This window comes from Macrotis lagotis, chromosome X (genome assembly GCF_037893015.1).
Source record: "Macrotis lagotis isolate mMagLag1 chromosome X, bilby.v1.9.chrom.fasta, whole genome shotgun sequence".
Lineage (NCBI taxonomy): Eukaryota > Metazoa > Chordata > Mammalia > Peramelemorphia > Peramelidae > Macrotis > Macrotis lagotis.
Genome location: NC_133666.1, coordinates 99,889,912 through 99,910,255, shown reverse-complemented (window position 1 = coordinate 99,910,255; position 20,344 = coordinate 99,889,912). Strand labels below are relative to the sequence as shown.

The 20,344-nt window shown below is 36.6% G+C and overlaps 1 long non-coding RNA gene and 1 pseudogene across 1 annotated transcript in view; both read left to right on the top strand.

The window, feature by feature from the left end:
* The window catches only part of LOC141496893 (uncharacterized), an 82,889-nt gene that overhangs the window by 15,038 nt on the left and 47,507 nt on the right, over positions 1–20,344 (top strand). The window lies entirely within an intron of this gene.
* LOC141502124 (acyl carrier protein, mitochondrial pseudogene) lies at positions 1,899–2,524 on the top strand (annotated as a pseudogene).

The window sequence follows — 20,344 nt, the reverse complement described above, 5'->3', positions numbered from 1 at the left end:
ATTCCTTGGTGTTTTCATTTTAGGATCTCTTTCCAGAGGGGATCTATATATTCGTTCAATAATTACTTTGCCCTCTGGTTCCATTATATCAGGGCAATTTTCCATCACTTAATTCAGTAATATTACGTCAGGCTTTTTTTCTCTTCTGTGTTTTAGGAAGACCTATAATTCTCAGACTGACCCTCCTCGATCTATTCTCGAGGTCAGTGGTGTTGTGGATGAAACATTTTACATTTTTTTGTATTTTTTCTCATTTTTTGGTTTTGTTTAACAAGCTCTTGGTGTCTCATGAAGTCATCAGTTTCCATAGACCTCATTCTTTTTTTTTAGAGAAAGTATTACAAATAATCAGCACTTATGGAAGATTATTAATAAGTAAGCAAACATGTATTAAATATCTGTCAGCCTTTTAAGAATATGTAGAATGAAATGAAACTTCCCTTGCCCTAAAGGAATTTTTTATTCTATCAAATTAATAACAATAAAAATTTTAGAAGAAATTAGTAAATATAACAAAGCTATACATAGTTAATATTGGGACAGCTGAGGATAGATCAGCATATTAATTCACTATAGGAAGACTTTTTTTAAAGAAATATTTTATTTCTTTTGAGTTTTACAATTTTTCCCCCATTCTTGCTTCCCTCCCCCACCCACCACAGAATGCATACTGTTAGTCTTTACATCGATTCCATTTTATACATTGATTTCAGTTGAATGTGATGATAGAGAAATCATATCCTTAAGGAAGAAAAATAAAGTATGAGATAGTAAAATCACATAATAATATAACTTTTTTTTTCTAATTTGATGGTAATAGTCTTTGGTCTTTCTTCAAAGTCCATAATTCTTTCTCTAAATATGGATAGTATTCTTGTAGGAATACTTTTAAATAAATTTAGTCATTTGAAATATAGTTTTGTACATATATCAAAAATATATTGGTGGAAAAAAGAAAGATCCTACAAAAGCAAAGATATTCACAGTGGTATTTTTGTGATAGCAAAAATAAGTTAAAGAAAGTTTGATTTCAATCATTGGGGGAGAGTAGTTGAATAAATTGTAATATGTGAATATAATGGAAATTTTTTATTCAGTAAGGGTAAAGCAAAGGAAGTATTTGGGGGAAAATGAGTAGAATTGAATGAACTAATGTAGAGTGAAGCAAACAGAACAAGGGGAACAATGGCTTTACTAATAGAAATGAAAGGGGCTCTAAACCAAAATCAAATGCTGAGTAATTGCATCGGACCAATTGTGGTTTCAGAAGTTTGCACTATTAGACACTGTGATGTATGATATTGGTTTTTAACTATTTTTCTTTGTTACAGGGGAAAGTCTTGGTGGTACAGGTGTAACGTTGTCTATCAAGAAATTACTATTTTGTTTTGTTTTGATTTTTAAGTTTTTGCAAGGCAAATGGGGTAAAATGGCTTGCCCAAGGCCACACAGACAGGTAATTAAGTATCTGAGGATGAATTTGAACTCAGGTACTCCTGACTCTTGGGCCAGTGCTCTATACATTGCGATACCTAGCTGTCCCAAGAAATAACTATTTAAAAAAAAGGAATCAGTAGTTGCAGCTAGGTGACATAGAGGACTGAGCATAGGTCCTGAAGTCAGGAGGACCTGAGTTCAAATAAGGCCTCAGACACTTAATAATTACCTATCTGTGTGATTTTGGGCAAGTCCCTTAATCCCATTGTCTTGCCAAAAAAAATTTTAAAAAGGAATCAGACTTTTAAAAATAAATAGATAAATGAATGACTAAATGAATGAGTCAGTTATAATAGTTTTTTTTTTCCAAGGTGGCAGCTAGGGCTTAAATTTGTCTTATGCCTTTAAACCAATATACTCCACAAACAATCTTTTTAAAAAATAAATAGTGGGGGGCACTCTGGGTCGGTGTAGCCATGGCGGCCCGTGTCCTCTCCGCTTGTGTCCGCCACCTGCCCTCCTGCCCCCTGAGCCCCGCGCTCGCCTGGCTTCGGCCTCTGGGGTTCGTGCGTGGCGGCGAGGTGGAGGGGGCGGGCGGTGGCGGCGGCAGGCCTGGCCCCCGTGCACACACAGGTTTCAGGAATATCCCTACAGTTGAGCCGCCAATATAGTGACATGCCCCCTCTGACACTGGAGAGCATTAAGGACTGTGTCCTCTATGTCTTGAAGCTATATGATAAGATTGACCCAGAAAAGCTTTCAGCATCTTCCCATTTCATGAAAGACCTGGGCTTGGATAGTTTGGACCAAGTAGAAATTATAATGGCCATGGAAGATGAATTTGGGTTTGAAATTCCTGACATAGATGTTGAAAAGTTAATGTGTCCACAAGAGATTGTAGATTACATTGCAGATAAGAAAGATGTGTACCAATAAAGTAATTTTTTTTACATCAAAGAACTCAGATGATCCCAGCCAGTGTCTGAATGTGAGAACACATTAAGAGACCATTGCTGCTTTTGTTGGACTATTTCTGTTGGAACTATATATTTAAGTTGTCTAAATAAGTGTTGACCTTTAAAAATAAACATATAAAATAAATAAATAAATAAATAAATAGTGGGGGGGGGGCAGAGCCAAGATGGTGATATGAAGGCAGCATTTCCTGGGAAGTCCTCCCCGCCCCAAAACTCCAAAGGCCAACAAATTATGACTCTAGCCAAAATTTAGAGTGTCAGAACCCACAGAATGACTGAGTGATACATTTTCCCAGTCCAAGATCACTTAGACATTCTGCAGGAAATGTGTACTTCACCACAACTAAGAATTGGGAAAAGCTACAGTAGTAGCGCAGCCCCAGAACAACTTGAAGGCGTGGGGAGATAATTCTGCTACATCAAAATGAGCATGGAGTGAGGGAGCACCAGCTGCAGAACCTGCAGTGAGAATCTGGAGAAAGCAGCCTGCATTTCCAGAGATGGTAAGGGGGTCAGGGAAGACTGCAGATATTTGTCTGTGCTCTCTCTTGGGGTAGGACTCCGCTGTTTGCCTACATTCAGATCCAGGTCCCAGTATGGACTTCCATATTAAGATAGCCAAACAGGACCCCCCCACACACACCTTATAGCTCCAGGGCAGAGGGAAGTGGGGGGCATCTACATATCAAAGCATAGGCAAGAGAGTATAAGACCTTGGAGGAATAAAGGCACCAGTGGGATGTCCCCCCCCAAAAAAACCCCAAAGCCTTGGAAGTGCTGTGGATTGGTCTTGGGCTGAGGAAATGTATAAGCAACAGACAAAGTAGTATCTGACCAAAGAGAATTACTTCAGTCCCATTGAAGATCAAAACACATACTCAGATTACAACAAAATCAAAGCTTCTGTATCCAAAACCTCTAAGAGAAAAACAGAAAATGAACTCAGACTATGGATGAGCTCAAAAAAAGACTTTGAAAAGCAATTAAGGGAGGTGAAGGAAAAATTGGGAGGAGAAATGAGAGCAATGGAGAAAAATCATGAAAACCAAATAAACAGCTGTTGAAAGCAATGCAAAAAATATTGAAGAAAACAATATGTTAAAAACCAGTTTAGGTCTAACAGAAAAAAAGCAAAAGAAAAGGCAAATGAGGAGAAGACTGCATTAAAAAGCAGAATTGACCAGCTGGAAAAGGAGACCAAAAAAACTCTCTGAAGAAAATAACTCCTTCAAATGCAGAATAGAACTAAAGGAAGCTGATGACTTTGCAAGAAATCAGGAAAAAATAAATCTCTTCCAAAAAGCCAAAAATGAGAAGAAAATGTGAAATTTCTCATTGGAAAAACAACCAACCTCACAAATAGATCCAGAAGAAATAATTTAAAAATTATTGGGCTGTCTGAAACCCACAATCAGGAAAATAGCCTAGACTTAATTTTTTCAAGAAATAATAATACAGCAAAATTGCCCTGAGATGCTAGAAGCACAGAGTAAAATAGAAATTTAGGGAATTTACCAGTCACTTCCTGAAAGAAATCCCCAAAGAAAAACTTCCAGGAATATTATAGCCAAATTCCAAAACTTCCATATCAAACAGAAAATTCTAAAAGCTTCCAGAAACAAACACTTCACCTACTGAAGCTCCATAGTAGGGATTACACAAGATCTGGTAGCATCTACATTAAGGGCTCATAGGGATTGGAATATGATATGCTGGAAGGCAAAAGATCTTGGTTTACAAACGAGAATCAACTACCCAGCCAAACTGAACATCCTCTTTCAGGGGAAAAGATAGACTTTCAAACTTTACTATTGAAACAACCAGAGCTGAACAGAAAGTTTGATCTCCAAGTACAGGGCTCTGGTGAAACATAGAGGGGGTGGATGAGAAGGATTAACTACGAAGAACTTAATGAACTATTTGTATTCCTGCATGGGAAGAAGATATTGATAACTCATATGAACTTTCTCATTTATAAGAGCTGTTAGAAGGAGCTTATGTAGACAGGACACAGGAAGGAGTGGAATATAATGGTGTAATGTAGTAAAAAGATGGAGTCAATGGGTGACAAAGGAAAGTACTGGGAGGAAGGGAAGGAGAAGCTAACAAATTTCAAATAAGAGTCAAGAAAAACTTTTCCAATGGAGTGGAAATGGGGAAGGCAAGGGGGAATATATGAGCCTTCATTCTCATCAGAAATGGCTCAGAGAGGAAATAACATACACACTTAATAGGGTGAGGAAATCTACCTCTCCCTAGAGAAAAATGTGAAGAAAGGGATGTGATAAGGTGGAATACTGGGAGGGAAAGGGGAAATAGGTGATAGAAGAGAGGGAAGATTGAGGGACAGGGCACTCGGATACAATACACATTTGGACAGAATCAGGATGAAAGGAGAGAGAGAATAGAATAAATGAGAGGGGAGGAATAGAGTGGAGGTACAACTAGTAATAGTAACTCTGGGAAAAATATTGAAGCAACTTCTCTGGTGGCCTTATGATAAAGAAAACAACTCACCCCAGAGACAGAGCCATTGGAATCTGAACACAGCCTGAAGTATATTTTTTTCTCTTTCTCTCTCTCTCTCTCTCTCTCTCTCTCTCTCTCTCTCTCTATTCTTGAGGTTTCTCATTTTCTTTCTCTTATAACAAAATTATTGAAACAATAGTAATAATAAATTAAATTTTACTTGCAAAAAAAAGAAACTAGGAGGGATGGGAATTCAGGGAAGCCTGGATGCATTTGCATGAACTGGTGCTGAGTAGGATGAGGAGAACCAGAAAAACTTTGTGCATCCTAACCATAACATGAGGGTGATGATGGACTCATTCATTCCATAAGTGCAACAATCTGGGACAATTTGGGGGTATATGTGATAGAGAATACCATCTGGATCCAGAGACATAATTGTGGAGCTTGAAAAAAGACCAAAGACTATCACCTTTAATTTGGGGGGGGGGAACCTCATTATCTTAACTTCATAATTCTGCTCTCTCCCATACTTTATTTTTATTCCTTAAGGATGTGATTTACCCCTTATTTCTTATTCTTATTCTTATTTGCTCTTCAACTTAGATCAGTGTATACCATGGAAACATTGTGAAGACTAACAAACTGCCTTCTGTGTCACGGAGGAGAGTGAAGGAAGATTAGGGGAAAAATTGTAAAACTCAAAATAAAACAAAATAAAAAATAAAAATAAGTAATTATTGAAACTTAAATAACTTGTTAAGAAAACCTGCATGCTAAGAGACATCCTGAGCAGAATACATGGAGATATAGTCCTTAACCCTGGAAGATTTGGATCATTGTTCTGTTGTTACCACATGGTGACTGCTAATCTCTCACCGGCCCAAGTAATTCTCAAATATTTAAAAGCAAACGCCAATCATCATTGGTAGAAGATGTTTCCTAAGTGGCAGTTTTCTAGACCAATGAAAACACAAGTTCAGTTAAAAAAATAAGAAGGATATTTGTGTTAAAAAGAGGAAATTTTACATAATGAATGTAGAGGTGGCTTTGGAACTCAGAAAGACATAGGTTTAAGATTTTGCTTCAACTTCATAGTAGTGTGTGACCATGGGCACTTCACTGAAATTGTAAGTATCCTCAGCCATTCTATAAGAGTATAAATTAAATATGACTTCAGTGTATATTTTCACCCTCATAATAATTTCAGTTATACCAGTGTAAAAAAATGAGGAAAATGCATGTTAAAGAAGTTGATAGAATCAATATTAATAAAAAAGCAAAAAAGGACAAAATGGGGCACATTTACAAAAAAGATTTTCCCAAGGACAAGACCTTCTATACATTGTAGGGTGAGGTATTTTAAGTTTGTAATGAAATTATAGATTTTACAGGGTAATGGGGTTAAGTGACTTGCCCAAGGTCATGGCTAAGTAATTATTAAGTGTCTGAGGTCAAATTTGAACTCAGGTCCTCCTGACTCCAAGGCCAGTGCTCTATCTACTGTGCCACCTAGCCACCCTGAAATCAGAATTTTAAGCTTGAGATGACCTCTGTGAAAATCTAGTCCAACACATACCCAAAGAAATTTCCCCTATGTAAGTGATCATTCACTTTTTGCTTAAAAATCTCCCCACCACCTTCTAAAGCAATCTCTTATCTTTTTGTACAACTCTAATTGTTAAGAAGTTTTTTATTTATACTATTATTAAATTCACTTTTCTCCAACATCCACCATTGCTTTTAGTTCTGCTCCATGAGACTAAGCAGTATTTCTGATAACTTCCTCCAATAAAACAACCCTTCAAATACTTTAAAATCACAGTCATCTCCTACTGAAGTTTCTTTTATCCATGTTCAACCTTTCCAAGTTCTTCAAATGATCTTCATATTTCATGGACTTGCAGTCTTTTAATATGCTGGTTGTTTTTCTCTGAATGCTTTGTACCTTGTTGTGGCTTGCTTCACCTTGGGGCTCACAGCAATGACCCACTCCCACAGGGGAGCTGAGAATAAGGAGTCAAGCCACCACTGCCTTATGCCTCCAGCTCAATTTTATTACTGCTTAGCTATTACATATATACTGTTAGGTCTTCCAGGGTAGAACAAAGAATAATTGAGGGAATGGGGGTGCACCAGCAGTGTGTATGTGCAGCGTCTTGTGTTACAGGATAAGGAGGTATGTTAGGGAGGAGGTGGTAAAACACAGCTGTGTCTTGTGCCCTTGGTCTGTGGGGCAGAATGTCCAGCTCCCAAGGACTCCAGCTCACCTTATCTCTCAAGGCAGCAAGCCAGCTCCTGAGACTGTCCAGGTGGTGGTTTACTTGGAAATGATTTGTGTCATGGCTATTAGAATAGCCTGTGTTCCCACAGTACCTTTTCAATGTCATTTTAAAATTGTGGTACCCAGGAGTGTAATACCATTCCATATATGATTTGAGCACAATAGTTATAGAGGAATTACCTTTTCCTTATTGAACGAGGCTATACCTCTCAATGCATTTCACAATTTCACTGATGTTTTTGGGTTGCCACATACTGCAGATCCACAAATCATTTTCAGAAAACTTATTGCCTAATCATACCTTTCCAATTCTACACTGTTTGTGATGTTTTTAAAATTCAAGTACAAGACCTTATATTTATCACTAGAGAATTTCTTAATAGTTGCAGTTCATTACTCTAGCCAATCAAAATATTTTTTGAAACTGATTATCATTCTTTGTAACTGTCTTCCTTTTTACCATCTTGGCATGCCATCTATAGTTTTAATTGATAAAAATTTTAAGTGACAAATAGCAAATTCTCAAGCAAGGAAAGTGGAAACAGAGACTCCTTTCCACCCCCAGCCCCACCCCTTGAGGTGTGGCTGGAACTGCTGGTTTGTTATGATATCACATTCTGAACTGTCTTGTTATTTCTTCCAAGCCCCACAGGGCTTTGTTAATTCTTTTTCAGTCACCCAGGTTTCTTCTGATCCATCTTGTTTCAATTTTCAGGTATTTGATTTATACATTTAATAGCGATGTCAATTAACCAATTGATTAATTTTTTCTTAGCATCACCTGATAAAATGACAGGGAGTAGAATATCTTGTTATTTAATTATATAGACACTGTGAATGAATAAAAGTAGCACTTGCTATGTCCCAAGCTACAAAACTCATGATAACTGAATAAATAATTTTTAAAACATTAAAAAAAGAACTAGGCAGTCCTCAACCTCAGAGATTATTTTAGGGTGAAGCAACACATATCAAATAGTATCGAGGGGCAGCTAGGTGGATAGAGCACCAGCCCTGGAGTCAGGAATATCTGAGTTCAAATCCAGCCTCAGACACTTAATAATTACCTTGCTGGGTGATATTGGGCAAGCCACTTAACCCCCATTTGCCTTGCAAAAACCTAAAAAAAAAAGTGTATCAAACAGGCATAAATGTTGTAATCTAGGAAATAACTAGTATGGTGAAGCACACAATAAGACAGTTATATAAAAAGACAAAAGTAAATTGTCCCTGCCCTCTCAAATAGCTTACTTTCCATTGTTTGAGACAACATGTACGTGCATAAATATATACAAAATAGAATTACATAAAATAAATAACATAATTTTAAAAGAGAAGTTTTAGCATCTGGCAAAAATAAGAAAAGACTTATGAAAAGGAAAACATTTAAGGTGAGCTTTGATGAAAAAGAGATTTTTTCATTCATGGGTATTCTTCAGAGATGGAAATGGTGAGACCTAGTTCATTAGGTATGATAATTTATGTTTCTGTGCTTTCATAATGATGAGAGAAGACATATTTAAGTATCAATTTTAATAGAATCAATAAAGTTATGCAGCTAAAGCAAAAATATACTTTGCACATTTTGTTCTAAAATATTTATCCTTTATTTATTAATATAAATAGATATCAATCTTTTTATAACAAAAAGAATTTCTAAAATCTTCATTATAAGTTTTTAAAATTATTTTCTTACTCCTTCTAATAGTTTTTCTTTTGCCAAACTTGTCCATATACAAGGGTTAAATGCTTATTTCTCTCATTGTTCTTTAAAAATAAATTTTGGTTAATATCTTTTATTTTTACATATTCTATATTTTCCAAGTATCTTTCTATCTCCCTATACTATAGGGCCATCTCATAAAAAGAATTAAAAAGAGAAGGAAAGAAAAAACTCATAGAATTTAAACACTGCATAAACAATATCTCACACCCAATATGGATGTTTAAACCATCTAGTTCTTCAAGCACTATATTAAGCACTGAAGATAGAAATACAGTCAAGCAAGATAGTCCCTCAACTGTAGAATTTTCCAAGGGATGATACATAAAATGTATTGGAAAATGTCAAGGATGGGTAGGTAATGGCATCCATGGAAGGAAATGGATATTGGAAGAAAGATGGCTTAGAATCATTGTTGGTAGAAAGATAAAGCAAAAGTTTCACTTGTTGGAATCAGTGCTGCATTCCAAGTTTCCTTTGGGGAAGAGAATTTTGGAGAGGTTCTTAAGCAAGATAAGGCCAAAAATTCACTTGGAGAGTTAGGAAGAAGACAGTGGGTAGAATCCAAGTTTCTAGTGAGGTGGAGATGGTTTGAGAGTAAGGCCATAATTGAGGAAGTGCACATCTTTTCTGTGACTCTTAGACATTGACTTTTCATATCTTTTTCCAGCTATTAATCTACAACTTTTCATATAATGGTTTATAGTATTCATTTTTCTTTTTATAAACCATTTTTTCCTTTTTATCATCTATCTATTGGGAATAGGATTTTAATCTCATATATTTATGTCGATTGCCCCTACAAATTAGATTGCTGACCTTTAATGGAGATATTTGGTGCATTTTTTCCCCTCTTTCAGTTGCATCAATTTTAATTGGCCAAAAGTTTTTTATATAATCAAAATTATTTTGTCTTTTGTGAATGCTTCCACGCCTTATTTGATAAAGACTTTAAGACCATAGCTATGCAAGGTACCTAATCAGAATCTCTTTAAAATATTTTTGTATTGTTAGCTATAATATATATATATATATATATATATATATATATATATACATATTGATATATATGTTTTGATCTTATTGTTGTATATATATATATATAGGATAAGATATGGAATTAACAATAACTTTTGTCATAATACTTTCCAGTTTTCTTAGCCTACCATGAGCAGAATGTCAAGTAAAGTTGAAAATTTCCTTCTTTGTCTTCCTTTCTCCAGGTCAATTTTCATCTGCTCTTACTGGGCCTTTTTGTTTCCCCAACCTCCACATTGTGATATCACTTTCCTCCAGCTCTCATTCTCGGACCAACTCCTGTCTGTTAATCACTGATTTGTTAGCCCCTGTGTCTATCAGTCCTTGTATATTATACCCTGCTACTTCTATAATCATAACTGGTCTGTCTTCCATATATATTTCTTGAGCCCAAAAGATGTTCTCATTCTTTTCTATTAGTACTACCAATGTAGCCACTCTATTCCCAGGCATTATACTAAATGCCTGTAACCCAGTGTTGAACACCCTAAGCTTATACTGTCCTTTTGACATCTCATGTACTATCATTAGCTCTATCATTTGTTCTGTGAATTGAGCCTCATCTGTTAGGGTAATTAATTTATTTTTTGTATCTTCTGGCTCTTGTTGTTGTGTTCTGAATTTTATTTCTTTCCAATTCTCAGGGGGTATAATTTCTTGTTTTTCTCCTGTCATAGGTATGGTGAGAACTTTTAAACTTTCTACACTATTGGTCTTGCCTTTCCCACATGTGCAGTGGTCTCTCTCCTTCTTTGCTTTCCCTGCTAAAGTGAACTGCTGTTAGGGGCCGCCGACAGGGGAGGCTCGAGTAAATCCCCTGCCCTCTCACTTACCTTTACACATGGTAAGTCTTCGGTCGTCACCGGCCTCCAAAGAGGAATAACCAAACAGAGCACCCGAGGAAGTGAGGTGGTGTTTTATTGACGCGTGATCACATTTCCCTGCTGCTGATCTCTCTCCCCCCCACCCGGATGTGTAGCCACCTATATGTCTTAGGCCACACCTTTCCCTTACCCCAGGTACCCAATAGTACATCAATTCTCCAAACATCTCCTAATAAGGTAACCCGTATAAGCAGGCCAGCGGATCCACCCCCGTCCCTCCCCTAACAAACTGCTAAGGAGCATGTACTCTCTTGGTGAACTTTCACTGCTCCTCTTATTTGTTTCAGGTCCAAAATTTGGCCCTGCCAGGAGTTTCCCTGGTTCTGTTTACATTCAGATACGCAATGATACCCTTTTCCACATTTTGGACTTTTTGACATAGGTCGCTTTTTCTGCTTACTCCCTATATAGTTGTTTTTCCTTTAAGATCTAGACCTGCACTCCCACTTAGAAGGTTCTGGTTTTCTGCATCTTAAAGAATTGCCTTGAACTCTTGCCCTCCCCTGCCTTTTTTGGTTTTCGCAGTCATAACAGTGGCTTCAAAGGTGTATGAACCAACATCTATGCTCCTTTTAACATATTCAATGAGATCTACATCCTTTGGAAGGGTGAGAAAAACATGCAGTTAAACTCAGCTATGCAGTTATCTAAAGCCTATTGTTTGATTATCATGTCTGATGCAGGACCTGTTCCCATAGACCACTCAATGACTTTGTGTAGCTGAGAAACAATATCTGCAAAACTCTCTGAATTATCTTGTATAATTTTTCACAAATGATTGATTCTTATTTTAGGAGTAATTATTGCCTTCCAGGCAGCCATCACACAATGGCCACCGATCTGATATATTTATAATTTCTAAAACATAACATAATTGTCTCACAGAACTATCATGGGTCCAGTCCCTAGCATCATGTCTAAAGTAGAAGCCTGGACCCCATATTGATTAAAGAAGTTCAGATGTTTCCATGAGCAATTTTCATGATAAGTTGCTTGCCACTTCAAAAATTCACCTGGTTCTAAGCATAATCTGGCAAGCTGTGTCCAATCATATGGGCGTAATACATCAATACCAACATGCTTTAATAATGCTATCACTTTTGTTGATCCAAAATCCTTGACTGCCTTTTTTAAGTCTTTTATAACATTTATTTCTAAAGCCTTAAAAGTCTGATTCTGCTGATTGTCTGTCACCACAGGGCAGCAGAGGGACCTAAATTCTGAGATATCCTCCCCCCATCCTGAGTTTTAAGAAACATCTTTTGAATGAGGTGTTTGCTTACTAAGGGATTGTGCAAGATTGGGGTAACTGGGACAAGAGGGAGGTGTGGCTGTAAAAGCTCCAGCAGTGGCTCTGGCCATTGTTCTAACTCCCTTTTGCCCCTATCTGATTCCTTTTCTTCTGTCTGATTCTCTATGTCAAACTTCCTCAGTTCCCTCAGTGTCTCATGACTAGAAAGACAAATCTTAATGATATTATATAATGCAAAAACCTCGGTATTGAAATTCCTCAAGTCCTACTTCATTCCAGTAAGCATTCATTTCTTCTTCTACTACTTTCCAATCCTCTAATCTCAACTCTCCATTCTTCTGGAACCATGGAGAGCATTCATAAACAGTACTAAACATTTCTCTTTAGCCAGTTTCCTTAAAATTTTTACGTCTTGCCCTGGCTTCTTTATTTCTTTAGACATTTCCTTCCCCATAGCACCTTTAGTACTAGCTTGGAAAAAGGGAAAATAAAAGCCATGCCATAAATTAGCTTCCTTGTCAAGTTTTCCCCTTTACCTAGATTCATCCTGGGACTCTTCACAAGGGGTTTCTTCTCCTGAAAAAACTCTCTCAGCCTCTGGATGGCTTCAGGTCCCTGTATCTGCCCCATGTTAGGAACACCAAATGTCAAGTTTCCCCCCCTTTCCAGCAGGGAGAGTGACAGGGCTCAAGAGAGAAATGAGATGCATACACACAGGTGGGGTTGTTAACAGTTCTCACCTGGCTGCATGTCAGTTTGGGAACACATCTGTCTGCATGTCTAATTGGAGAACACACCTGTCAGCTTGGAGGAGACACATGTCAGTTCAGATACACGTGTCTGTGTCCATTTGAAGAACAAGCCTGGCTGCAATGTCAGCTTGGACACTCATGACATGCCTGTTTGTCTATTTGGACACATGTGTTGGTCCTCAGCTCTTTGGACATGTGTCAGTTGGGCACATATATCTCTTTGAATACACCTGTTTGCATGCTTTGTTTGGACATACCTGGCTGCCTATCTTTTTGGAGGACACACTTTTCTGCATGTCATAATGGAGAACACACCTGTACTCACCTGGCTGCGTGTCTGCCTGTGTGTTTGTCCACTAATAATAAATAAGAAAAGCATAATGTGCAGGTGGATGAATGTTCTGGTATAGCTTAAGATAGATAGGATTTCTCTAAGAACACAAGAATACAAGACTAGCTTTAAGGCTACCCAAGACTAGTTTGAGCTAAGCTAATTTCTTTTTCTTTTGTTTTTCTTTTGATTATTTTATTTATTTTGAGTTTTACAATTTTTCCCCTGATCTTACTTCCCTCCCCCCACCCCCTACAGAAGGCAATTTGTCAGTCTTTACATTGTTTCCATAATGTACATCGATCAAAATTGAATGTGATGAGAGAGAAATCATATCTTTAAGGAAAAAAACATAAAGTATAAGAGATAACAAGATCAGATAATAAGATATCAGTTGGTTTTTTTTTTTTTCTAAATTAAAGGTAATAGTCCTTGGTCTTTGTTCAAACTCCAAAGTTCTTTCTCTGGATACAGATGGAATTCTCCATTGCAGACAGCCCCAAATTGTCCCTGATAGTTGCATTGATGGAATGAGCAAGTCCTTCAAGGGTGATCATTGCCCCCATATTGCTGTTAGGGTGTATAGTGTTTTTCTAGTGCTGCTCATCTCCCTCAGCATCAGTTTACGCAAATCCCTCCAGTCTTCCCTGAATTCCCATCCCTCCTGGTTTCTAATAGAACAATAGTGTTCCATGACATACATATACCACAGTTTGCTAAGCCATTCCCTAAAATAAAGGACATTTACTTGATTTCTAATTCTTTGCCACCAGAAACAGGGCTGCTATGAATATTTTTGTACATGTGATGTTTTTACACTTTTTCATCATCTCTTCAAGGTATAGACCCAATAGTGGTATTGCTGGATCAAAGGATATACACATTTTTGTTTCCCTTTGGGCATAGTTCCAAATTTCTCTCCAGAAAGGTTGGATGAGTTCACAGCTCCACCAAAAATGTAATAGGTGTGAAGTGGTACCTCAGAGAAGCTTTAATTTATATTTCTCTAATAAGTAATGATTTAGAGCAATTTTTCATATGACTATGGATTGCTTTGATCTCCTCATCTGTAAATTGCCTTTGCATATCCTTTGACCATTTGCCAATTGAGGAATGGCTTTTTAAAAAATAATTTGACTCAGTTTTCTGTATAGTTTAGAAATGAGTCCTTTGTCAGAAACATTAGTTGTAAAGATTGTTTTCCAGTTTACTGCATTTCTTTTTATCTTGGTTACAGTGGTTTTGTCTGTGCAAAAGCTTTTTATTTTAATGTAATCAAAATCATCTAGTTTGTTTTTAGAGATGTTCTCTATCTCTTCCTTAGTCATAAACTGCTTCCCTTTCCATAAATATGAAAGGTAAACTAGTCCTTGATCTTCTAGTTTGCTTATAATATTATTTTTATGTCTAAATCATATATCCATTTGGATCTTTTCTAAGCTAGTTTCAAAGTTATAGATTCTGCATTTTCATTTTGGGTTTACTCTTGGTCACTGAAAAGGATTATTGGTTTATCAAGCCCTGTCTCATTATTGGTTGTCAGCCCCTCACAGCTCCCTTTTATTACTTAGTTGGGGAGCTCAAGGTAGTTAGCATAAAACCAATTTCATGCCACAAAATATTCTGTTAGGATTACATAAGCATAAAATTTAAATGCCAAAATAGAGTCCTTATTTTAAAAGATAGCCTTCCAGATATTAGTTTTTGCTATAATTCTCCAGGTGGAAGGTTATGCTGTTATTTCTCTGACTTTCAATGAATGGCAATAATAGGTCCCATCCCAGGTTTCTCATTGTTTGGGTTTTGATCACATGCAGTAAGTATAAATAGCATTTGTTTTCCATTCTAGACAAAGGATCTGAAGGTCTTCCCCATCCCAGACTGATACATTTATGTTCATAGATAAGGTCAACTTTTGCCTCAATTTTTATGAATCCCTGAGTTCAAATCCAGCCTCAGACAACTGTGTGACTTTGAGCAAATTACCTAAACTGCTCACTTCCCATCCCAGATCATCTCTTGTCATCCCTGATTCTTATTTGATCACTGGGTCCAGATGACTCCATAGGAGAAAGTGAGGTTAGTGACTTAGCACAGACCTTCCCCCAGTCAAATCCAATTCACTTGCTTTCATGGCATCCACTTCCCTTATGTCATGGTCTTCTTAACATCATCATCATCACCTTTCCCTTAGGCAGTGAAATAGTATTGCCTCGATAAACTAAGACCTCAGAAAAACTTTAAATTGCGAAGACTGAGCTCATACTTTGCATCTTGGGTGTTTGCTTTTGACTTTTGTCTTGACACTGAACTCTTGATGATCTTGTAAACCCCTTCTAGATCTAAAACTTTTCTTATGGAGAATGTTTTTCCCAATACTTAGTATCCATTCATTCACTCATCCATCCATTGATTCATTTATTCATCCAACCATTTGTTTCATTTGAGAAATTTCTTATTAAATTCAATCAAATATAATCTTTGTTCTCTAAAACAGCTTACATGTCTATAATTACACTCCTATATCATACCTTACGGTAAGTATAGTTCTTTGTTTTTAACTATGGATCAGAGAAAAGAGAAACTGCTCCTCTGGTGAAAACATTTTGAAAAGATTTGAGTATGTTTTTAAATATATGTCTTTATGGAACATTTTTACTCATTACTATAACTTAGAAAAAAGTAAGAATCAATAAATTTATTTGAATAGGTAGCAAAGATTCCCATCTAAGAGGTTAGCAAAATTTGCTTGAAGTTCTTTTGTGAAACACTGAAGGAAATGGCAGTATAACTTCTAGGTTGAGTACTAAATAGATGAATCTTTTTTTCCCCTCCTTATTGTGTGGGATCAGAAATGTGTGTTTCAGCATTGGTTCTCCTTAAATAGAATAATCAGAAGACCCAAACTGGAGAACAAAAAGGAGTTTATTTGCTTTTCTCTTAGAAGAGGGCACAACCTCCATAAAAGCTGCTTTTATCCTAGTCCCTAAGGCAGTCCCAACCTGGTGGCTTGCTCCTTATTGGCAGGATAGCTGGGCTCACAATCTTTACATGAGTATCTAGCCAATTGACCTAAAGCATTTTCAAGCCCTATTTGTATAATTATTCAGATTCAGTTTTACCCTATCAAAGAGATAATTCATTTTATCCTATCAGAGAGATAATTCTGTATCCCTCTTTTATGGGGGTCAATCAGCATAATGCTGTATAATCTTTGTTACCACCTGACTTTGGGGAAGTGGAAACTTTGCAACTCTTGCTGAGGTGGCTTTGGGATAAAGGAAGACTTATTGAAACTATGAGAGAGCCTTCACTCAGTTACAGTTCCACTCAATATGTATTTTATTTTTGTTGGTTTTTTAGATCTATTAAAAGATTTAAGTGATGAAATCACAGTTTAAAATAAACTTTTTTTTAGGGCTTTTTTTTTGCAAGGCAATAGGGTTAAGTGCCTTGCCCAAGGCCACACAGCCAGATAATTATTAAGTGTTTGAGGTCAGATTTGAACTCAGTTGCTCCTGATTCCAGGGCCAGTGCATTTATCCACTGTGACACCTAGCTGCCCCTAAAATAAACTTTTTAATGTTTGGCAAAACAGAACATATGGTTTTGAGTCCACACAGCTTGGGACTCCTTAGGGATTCTCTATCCACTGAGAAGGGGTTGACCTGAGGCAACTGAAGGGCAGATGCTCACCAAGCCCCTTTTTTTTTTTCTTGGTGGCCTGAGGTTCATTTTGGTGAGACTCTATCTGTCAACTAGAAAGGTCTGAAGAGAGGAATGGACTGAATTAGAAAAATGAAATTCCAGAGCTTCACATTAACTGAATGGCCACTACCCTGCCACTTCTGCTAGAGACCAGTCACATAAGTTTTTTTTTCTAATTTATCTATTTTCATCTATATGCACATGTATATTTTTACATTACAAAATTTCCTTCCACCATTCCCCCTCAGTGGCAAACAGGATAGCTTTATACATACATATATTGGTAAATATGTTTATAGATTAGTAATTTTTGGTATGAGGAATTAGGATTAAGGGAAAGATACTAGGAGATAATTTTTATTAAGTGTTCAACAGATTCTGAAGGGTTGGGTTTCTTTTGTGAGTTTTGTTTTGCTTTTTTCCTCTGGATATTCACATAAGTTTGCATGTACAGACCTAGGTGAGCAAGACCCAGTGAGCCTCTTAAAGAGACAAGACTGGTGAACTTCTGGGTGACTGAATTCTCCAGGTTCTAAGGAAAATAAGAAATTGTTTGAATTCCTATGGCAAAATGACTATAAATCCTTCAAGTGGAAGAGAGGACAATAAGGGGTGAGCCATGGGGATTAACTAGTCAAGATTAGGTAACAGTAATAAGAGTCCTCGTGGGAAATCAACTACCCAATTGGGATGAAATACCAAAGTATAGGGTAAATGATGAGAAAAAAAGGTAAAGCCTTGTTGCTTAATATGGTCAGGAGTCTATCTCAGAGGAAATGACTTTGGACCAAGTACAGGTCCTCCAAGGACTGGGTCTGTCAGACACTCAATATTTATGTTATTCCAAAGGAGCCTCACATAAAGACAAGAGTTCCTATATAGCACTCTGGCTGCCTTCAGCAGGACAGTTCCTAGCTAAGGAAATAAGGAAATGGATATGATGTGTGTGTGTCTATGTGTGTGTGTGTGTGTGTGTGTGTGTATGTGTTAGAATCTATGTTCTATCTTAAGTTGTCTAGGTTAGTCTTAGCCTTGGGGGTTTTCTGAGTCTGGATGCCCAGTTTCAAACTGGGGAGGAAACTAGGAGGTGAGCTGAGGAGTTTCAGAAGGCAGGGGTAGGGAGGAGGAAGTACTTCTGCAGCATCTCTCTCAGTAGCAGCCATGTTGTGTGGATTTTGAGAGAGAAGGGGAGGGGGAACTATTTAAGAGGAAAAAACTGTGGTGTGAGGAAGAAAAAGAAATTTTAAGGGAAATGATTAAGATTGAGAAGTTACAGGAGGTAAGATTTCTACTTTAATTATAAATGTGAGTTTAGCTTGGAGGAGTGCCCTGCCCATGAAGAGGATTGGGGCACCACTGGATACCCAGTCACAGGTGTGATATGTGGTTTGGAGAGGAAGAAAATATATTGAAAAAAACACCAGGGGTTGGGAGAAATCTTTATTGAAAGGAAAGTGCAGTTCTCCTGACCCTCAGTTTGTTTTTAAAAATTAGCCCATTTCTGAAATATAGTTTTGGGAATCACTCTGAGGATTTTAAAAGAGGGGAATTAGTGTTGTTAAATTCTGACATAATTTGTACAGAATGGGAAGAATTAAATAACCTAGATTGTTAAATTGGTTTGGGATTTTAAACTATCAAAATTCCTTTGAGTTAAACAAAAGTGGTATTGTGTTACTAAGAAGAAAAATATATAATTGACATTAATTGCATGAGAAGAAACTTAGGAGTCTATTATTGAATGATAATTATGTTTTGCTCTTGTTCTAAGGGACTGAGATGTTAGCATAAGAATTTTATGTTTAATGTAAATAAATAATAGTATGTTTACTTTTAAAGAAGTCAAAATTGCAGATATTTTTCCCTCATGTAAACTGCATACAGAGGACTAGGAAACTGGAAAGTATGTGTGCAGGGGGCGTCTTTAAGTGAGATGTGGAAAAAAAAACTTTAGCAGTTATGTGAAAGGATTTTGACTATTATTTTGGTCATCTCTTATGAACAGTTGCTAATTGAATACTGTAATAGCATTGAAGCCTGAAATTAATACCTGACTTTTAGTAAGGATAATGAAAGGGAAATATTAAAACCAAGACCACCACTAGGATTTCAAATATTTAAAATTTAATAATTCATGTGTTAACTGACTTGAATACTTGGTTGTTCTTACTATTGTTTTATCACATTGGAATTAATAACACATGTTAGAAATTTAAAGTCATCTTGTTCTAATGTTTGAAAGAACTCTGAAAGTAATGATTTGTATGTTAAGCATGGCTGGTAGTTAAGTTGATGTATAGAAATTTTACAGTTTTATTCATACATATATATATATATGTATATATATATATGTATGTATGTGTATATATATATATATATATATATATATATATATATATATATATATATATATATATATATATATGGATTGTTATGGTCATATATACCCACAAACTGTGGTTGTTTGCTTTGAAGTAAAAGCACCTATGTAATTTGAGAAAGATAATTTGTGATTTTTTCTGTGACAATATTTACCTGACTATTATGTAAGAATTTAGGAGATGATGGGCAATCTTCTAGCCAAAGAAGATGTTCATTTGTTGTATAATACATCAGACTAAAAGGAGGAGTCTTTAGCCAAGGGGAATCTGATGTACTACTTTTATACAGAGATAGAGCAGATATGATTTCAGACAAAGGAATGTGGGTCTGGAGATCAGAGGCCTAGAACAAGAGGTAGGAGATGAGGAAAATGCTTTGTGCTGATTGGCTAGCATGGAAAGATTGTGAGCCCAGGTATCAAGCCAATAGATAGCAGGTCAGGGGGTTAGGACTGCATTAGAGACTAGGATAATAGGGACTTGCATGTCTCTGCACTTTGTACTCCTCCTAGAGCTGTAACTCATGTTATGGAGGTTGTGCCCTTATCTCTAGAAGAACAAATAAACTTTTTGTTTTCTGGGCTGGTTCTTCTGATTATTCTGTTTAAGTAGAACCAAGGAAAACTCAGTTCTGATTCCAGTACAAAGATTTTTGCCCTTTTAAAATATGCACATATGTACATAATGTATATATATATATATATGTATGTGTGTGTGTGTGTGTGTGTGTGTGTGTGTGTGTGTGTGTATTCTTGTATGTGTATGTAGGGACTTTTTAGGATAGAATTAGGGAATTGATTGGTGAGGTCATCTTTCACATAAGTGAAAGGCCTTCTGGCAATCAGAACAAATTAGCAGCTAGAACAGATTCAAATCTATAAAAGGTCAACTCTAGAAAAAAAGAGTCCCAAAATCCTTTCAAGATTATCACTTCCAGTTTTGAAGGTGGAGTATTTCTTTGTTTTGTGAAGATCTTTTAACATAACTGATATGGCACCAGGATCTAGTGGGACAATTTTCCTGAATTAATGATTAAGACCCTTTTGTTGCCAATGAAATTTGTGTTGCCAATTAAGATTGAGAGTTGTTTCAAGTGAATGAGTTCATT